This window comes from Meriones unguiculatus, chromosome 7 (genome assembly GCF_030254825.1).
Source record: "Meriones unguiculatus strain TT.TT164.6M chromosome 7, Bangor_MerUng_6.1, whole genome shotgun sequence".
In the NCBI taxonomy this organism is placed as follows: domain Eukaryota; kingdom Metazoa; phylum Chordata; class Mammalia; order Rodentia; family Muridae; genus Meriones; species Meriones unguiculatus.
In genome coordinates, this window is record NC_083355.1 from 4,139,528 (window position 1) to 4,146,918 (window position 7,391).

The window sequence follows — 7,391 nt, forward strand, 5'->3', positions numbered from 1 at the left end:
TCTTATCACAACTCTAGAAGAGAGAGGATCTGGACTGAGAAATAAAACTGCCCTGGTGACATCAGGCTCTGAGAGCCTGCCCCTGCCCCTACCCCTGTCTCTCTGTCTCTCCCTCTCTCTTCTTTCCCCATGCCTTCCTCCCACCCCTCCCTTCCTCCCTTCTCTCTCTAGGCAGGAGATGTAAAATTAGGGATGCTGGTCTGGGATATCCCAAGCAAAACAAACAGGCTGCACTTTGCTATTCTTTGCTGTGCCAGCATGAAGAAGAGCCAACAAAATCAAAGCAGGAAGGGAGGAGGTGCAAGCCCGCATCATCTCCTCCCAAGGCTGGGCATAGGTCAGCAGAGGGCAGATCCCAGAATGTGAATTCCCACAGGCTTCTCCAGAAATTCCAAATCCAAGTGCCAACCCCACGAAAAGCAGAGATGTCCCCTCTGGCACCAAGGGGAGCATTTAAGGACACTTGTCGAGAATAAGTAGATGTGTTCCGGCCAGAGATGTGACCTGCCCTGGCCTAGCATCCCTGGGGATAGTTCCTGTTCCTTGGCACGTATCTAAGGCTGAGCAAAATCGCATTCTTGGTTATCCATATAGGAAAACACAAGGATAAGATTCTCCTCATTCCTGTAAGTGACGGGAAACTTCCCACCCAGCACGTGGACCCATTCTGTCCCCTGTCACTCTGTCCCCTACATCCTTTGCAATAGAGATGTTAGGGAGAGCAGCTAAGCAGAAGCAGAAAGGTCACTTCACCCCTACTGGGCCGCTGCGGGGACAACAGAGAGTCTTAGAAGTCTCAGGAGGGATGCATGTAGGAAGTCTTAGCTACGCACCAGATGATGGGCAACGCTGTGCAGCTGGCTCGTTCTGGTGGGAGGTTTCACATCCCGGACGTCTTCCCTCAGCGAAGCTGGGAATGGTAGCCGACCACACAGGCTTGGTTCCTTACGGGTAAAGCAAAGATGGGTTCTGTATCTCTGATCTGGAGTCAGCTGGGCCAGATGTACTCAGAGCAAGACGGAAACATCCCAGAGAGCAGCTAACCCAGGGGCTTTGGAGCAGCCCTGAGTAATTGACTGGTCTTCAGGGCAATAAGTGAAAGCCACCAGGTTGCAAGACAGTGCAAGTCACATTGTACAAGTTTATGTCAAACTTAGGAGAGACCAAGATTTCAGATCTTTTTTGTATTTGGGAGGTTTGGGTGGGGTTGGTTAGTTTGTTTTTGATTTATTGTTTTTTGTTGTTGTTGTTTGAATTACATGTATTCGCGGGTATGGTGGCACATGCCTTTAACTCCAGCTCTTGAGAGGCTGAGGTTGGTGGAACCCTGTGAATTTGAGGCCAGACTGGTCTACATAGCAAGTTTCAGGCCAGCCAGAGATACAAAGTGAAGTGCTGTCTCATAAATAAGTAAACAAACCAACCAACAGAATTGCTTTTGTGTGTGTGTGTGTATGCGTCTGTGTGTGCGCACACATACACATATCACACTGGACATGTGGAGGGTCAGAGGAAAACTTGCAGGAATTGGTTCTCTTCTTCCACCATGTGGGTCCCAGGGACCAAAATCAGGTCATCAGGCTGGGCAGCAGGCACCTGCCTTGTTTTGTTCTTTTGTTTGTTTTGCTATGTAGTCCACACTGACTTGTAACTAAACTAACTTATTTACTCTAAGTCATTTATTCTCTCTAGTTGTGTGGGGGTGGACATGTGTGTCAGTGCATGTACATGGGTGGAAGCATGGGTGTGGAGGTCAGAGGAAAACCTTCGATCTTGGTCCACAGCGTCTCTATTCCGGGACCTGTAATACGAGCAAGGCTGGCCAGCAAGTCCTAAGTCTCTGCCTGTGTCCACCTTCCCAGCACCTGGCTTATAAACTTGCTACCACAGTTTTTTAAACATGAATTCTGGATGGAACTTGGGTCCTGGTGCTTTCAAGGAAAGCACTTTAAGAATTAAGCCATCTCCCCATTCTTGTTCTGGGCTTTCTTTCAAGGTAGAGCTAAAACAGTATTTTATATTTTGGGGAGACTTTTCTAATCTCCTGCTCTAGCTCCCAAATAAATGAGACAGAGACTTACAGGTTGTTAATGAGCTTTAAACACCATAACTGGGCAGATACCCAATTATGCCAATCCTCTATGCTAGTCTTGCTATTTCCCATGTGCCCTGATTACTTGCCATATCAGTCCTTCTTGAGGTCACTGTTTCACACCACCTACTCTCTCTCTCTCTCTCTCTCTCTCTCTCTCTCTCTGTGTGTGTGTGTGTGTGTGTGTGTGTCCCTACCTAAAACTCCAAGACCATGAACGGAAGCTCTGCTAACCTGTCTTCTCTCTTTTCTGTCCAGCTACAGGCTGTCCAGCTTTTTTTTTTTTTTAAATTAACCAATCTAAGATAACTGGGGAGCAAAGTTTACACAACATTGATCATTGTATATGACAATGCCCTCATCCAGACTGAAACCAGATCCCAGGACCCAGAATTCAGCATCTGAATACACAGAGCACCAGACCAACCCCCAACACAGAGCCTCACTCAGCAACCCGGGCTAGCAGCAATCCTCCTGTCTCAGCCTTCCAGTTGCTGGGGCTAGATATGTACACTACCGTGCCTGGCGTATTTCAGGAATTTTGGATAAGCAACCATGACCCTAAAGTTTCTCACGTGATTGATAAAAAACGTTGAAGCGGGCAGAAAATGCTGGAATGTCTGTAAATACCAGTATTGTAAGTATAACCTCTCTCCTGCAAGGCTCTTAGGCTGAGCCCCCACGCCTCCCAAGAGATTTGAAAGGGGCTTATTCATTTTCTTTGAGGTAGAAACTGGAAGAGGAGCACCATGGTACTAAACACAGCAAAGGCATCCTAGGGCTTCCCAGGATTCCTGAGAGTCAGAAGGCTCTGAGGCATGGGAAATTCTGAGGAATGGGACTAGAGATGGAGTGTGTCTGAAGGGGTGTCAACATAACCCACAAACCAATCTAATAGGCAGACAGGCAAAGGGGATTCACAAGGCCAACACACACCAGTGTAACAGAAGAAATAAAATGTGTCAATGAGCTGGACAGCTTGCCAGACTCCTAAAGCCCTTTGTCATCAACTTCATTTCTGCTTTGAAACTGTGAGAAAGACAGGAAATATAGCAAGACAGGGAAACTGCAGATTTCCTGGTTTCCCTCCATCCCTGCCACAAGCAAAGCAAGCAACCAGAATCTGAGTGTTTCCCAAAGAGCCAAAGCCTTCCCTCTGGGCTAAGGCAAGGGTCATGAGGCGCAACAACAACATAATACATGAAGTCCAAGATGGTGCAGAGCCTGGATCAGAGGCCATCAGCCTGAGTACATGCAACAGACGTCAAAAGCAAGCACCCCTCCAGGATCTTCCTGTCAAGTTCGGTGCTATGTCCGCCCTGAATTCCCTAGCTGTTGCACCTACGCCAGGGGGCCTGGGCCAAACATCAAAGGCTTCCTCCATATTCCCAAGTGGCTCTCTTTCCTCAGACCAGGGCAGCTCCTGGGAGAACACAGCAGCCAGTGGAGCAACCCCTGTGGCCTACCATGAAGGGTACACTCTGTTCTCCGATATATTGTGGTGCTATATTTACTTGTTTATTTTTGCATATATGTATGCGAGTGTGTATGTGGTGTATCTGTTTTGGTTTGTGTCAGAGAGAGAGAGAAAGACCAAAGAGTCAGAGGCCAGAGGAGCATGCTGCTCGCTTTTCATCTGATTACCTTTAAGAACTCAGTCCCCATGCTTGTCCAACAGAGGCTCTGCTTTCCCCTGCTGAAACATCTCCCCAGCCCCTGTTTGGCAATTCTTTCCTCCTCCTGGGACTTGTCGTCCCTGCTGCTGTTTTCTGACTGTTGGAATGGGCTTCGAAGCCGGCTGCAGTCGGGCGATATTGGGCTCTGATAAACACAGCGTGTCATTAGCAGCTCCATGACTTCTCCCACTGGGGCCCTAACATCCTGCCAACCCAGCTATTCTGGGCCCCGTCTGCCCAGCTGCCCCACAGGCAAAGGCTGGTTTTGCAAACTTTTGAATTCCATTCCGAAGGGTAGGGCGACGGGCAGGCTCCCATTGCTGGTGTTCCACTGCCAAGATGGGGGCGGGGGAGCCTCTCAGAGATCCACAGAAGTTGCTGAAATGGGAAAGGAAACCTGGCATCCAGACCCAGTACTGGCCACTGGCCTGCGCTCATGGCTCCAGCCCGGCGCCGCCTGTGTTCTGGGAAGCTCAGGCAGGTGGAGCTCAGGACTGGCAGCTGCATGGGCAGGCCAGGTTAATGGCTTGCACAGGACCCCACAGCTGGAAGAAAAGAAGTGTGAGGGCTGCCCCTCTCCAAGGTCAGCCTGCCTTCTGACTTTCATCCAGCCTTTAACCTCCCTGTGCCTCGGTTTCTCCATCTCTGCTGGCTTCCTCTGTTTTGGTAATACAGGTTTCCAGCTACCAACAGAGAGGCACAGAACGAACCTGATACAGGATTTCACCTGATAAAGTGAGATCGCCCCCTGGTGGAAGGCACAGTCCTAAGCACTTAACTAAGAGCTCTGAAAGACTGAAAGGGATGGTGGGAAGGAAGGACTTTTTTTTTTTTTTTTTCCCCAAGACAGGGTTTCTCTGTGTATCCTTAGCCAAGGATAAGGCTGTCCTGGACTTACCTTACAGACCAAGGTGGCCTCAAACTCACAGATATCCACCTGCCTCTACCTCCCAGAGTGCTCGGATTACAGACGTGCGCCATGGTGCCCAGTTGTGAACAACTGTTTATACAGAGCCACAGGAACAAAAACGTTCTGAAAGGAGGTGTATAGGGCAGCGGAATCCCTGAGTGAGGGAAGGCCTGAGCGACTTGCATTGTTGACATGAGCATGGCTGTGTTAAGGACCCCAATGCTCAGGCTTATCCTGGGGTCCAAGCACAAGCGACTGACCAGTGTGTACAGAAACTGGCAACCACAGCTTCTTCCTGCTGCGTGTTTACAGCCTAAGACTTCTGGCCTCCAGAGCCCTCCCTGTAGGCCAAGCAGGACTGGCTAACTCCTCTCCCTGTGCTGTACTGTACTGAGGTTGGGGGTTGATGCATGCAGCCCAGCTGACACCAGCTTTTCTGTTTGTGTTGTCTATGTGTCTGTCCTTTCTTCACTTCCTCCCAACTGTGGCAGAGATGCCAGGGCACAGAGCATGGTCCCTCAAGACATGGTGTGGAGTCCTTTGAACTGAATGAGGTGCGGTGGAGTGGCTCTCGGGAGCAAAACCTCTCTCAACCTCCATCAGCCCTCCTGTCTCTACTCCTCTCTTCTCATAGAAAGTAGAACCTCTCTCCCAGAAATAAAGCCACAACACCCAGGAATGCCCCTTAAGCCTCTCCCCCTCTCCATGTGGCTGCTGAAGAAGTTCTCTGACCCATAAAGTATGGAGGATAAGCGACTGTTGGGTGCTCAGTCCTAAATGGGGCATCCAGCCAACCAGCCAGCCACCACTCCTCACAATCTCAGGGAACATCATGGAGGAAGAGGCGGGAAAATGTAAAAGCTGGAAGACACGAAGAGTGCTGTAACATGCCATCTCCTGGATACCACACAGCTGTGGCAGTTAGGAACCCACAGCAGCTATGCTTACCCACAGCACCAAGCCAGGAAGACCAGCCAACCTCCCAGCAGGCAGCACTGAGCGGAGACGGAGCTGGAAGCAGGTGTGTCAAGATGGGCTGTATACATATATACAGCCTGAGATTGTCAGGAGACACAATGAAACATTCTTTTTAAAAGTTTCTTTTTTACCTGTAGGACTGGAAAGATGGCTCAGGGGTTAAGAGCATCTGCTAATCTTGCAGAGGACCCTGGTTTGATGCCCAGCACCCACATGGAGACTCACAATCATCTGTAGCTCCAGTCCATGGGATCCTACTCCCTCTCCTGACTCCCATTAGCACCAGGCAAGCACATGGTGAACACACACACACACACACACACACACACACACACACACACACAGGCAGGCAAAACAATCGTATGCAAAATAAGATCAATTTTAAAAAAGAAAGTTTATATATTTTTAAAAGTTTTCTGACCTATCTTGTTTGGTGATAGGTCACATGAACTTCATCTCAGAAGGAGTTTCGCTCCACGCCTGGCGGAAGTAGTGTTGCAGTGAGAGGTCAAGGAAGCACTGAGCAAACATTGCTGCTAGGTCCTCCCACCCAGCCTGTGCCGATTAGATCCTACCCCTTTGTCCAATCACTTTTATATAGGAAGTTCCCCTTCAAGAACAAGCACGAATATCCCAGGCTGGAGCTCAGCTGGTAGTGTTTGCTGAGCAGGCATGAAGCAAGGCACGGAGTCCTGGGTTCCCTCCTTAGTACCACATAGACCTGGTGTGACAGGTGCACACCTGTAATCCCAGAGACCTGGGAGGCAGAGGCTGGAGTATCAGAAGTTCTGGGTCATCCTCAGATAGATAGCTAGTTTGAGGATAGCCCGGGCTGTATGTTTCAAAAAAAAAAAAAAAAAAGTCTTTCCTGGGTTCCCTGGGTTTTAGGATCTTCATCTCTGAAGGTTCTCTCGTGTCTTAAACTGAGATCTAGCGAATTTGCCATGCTATTCTCTTGTTACCTGCATTTTGTTCCTGGAGTGTGGCTACCTTATGGGGGTGAGTAGAGTCAGCATACCTTTCTGACTTCCTGACCGTACGGAGGCTATGATTGAAGTCTCTGGTGATGCAAAGAAGAATGAAACTCAAACCACACCTGGTTGTGGTTGAGCATGGAGCCACTGCTGACCTCCAGGACCATCCTTAGTCCAGCTGCTCTGGAGAATATGCACTCACTCCTGCATGAACACATCCTCTGGGCCAGCAGTTTTTCTTCCATGAATTTATCCTAGATACATTTTATAGCTCTTCTCTAATAACACAAGGCTACTCCCTAAAGCATTGTTGAAATATGAAATTACAGGTATTCCAGAAGAAATTTTAGGGTGGAATAAAATAGCTTCCTTATGGTCTTGGGTAGAAGAGTATATATAATAAAAACCTCAATGGTCTCCTAGTCTACAGGTTCAAGGCAATTCTATGCAGTATCCCTAAGGGCCAGTTGCTGGGTAGTTGCAGGGCTGTGTGGTACAATTATGAAGGCTTAAAGAGATGATGATGAAGAACTGCTGAAGCAGACCAGAAGAGTCTACCAGTGCAACCTAATATCCCCAAAAAGAGCTGTATATCTATGGAAAAATCATTCAGAAAAAATCAGTATTGCACAAAAGCAATGAGAGTGAAACAGATTCCTTCTTAAAGAGATATTACCGTAGCCACAAAAGAATTGTGAATGGTCTAAAAGATATAACAGGGCAGAGAGGATAAATCAGCTGGCAAAGTGCCAGCCTTGCAA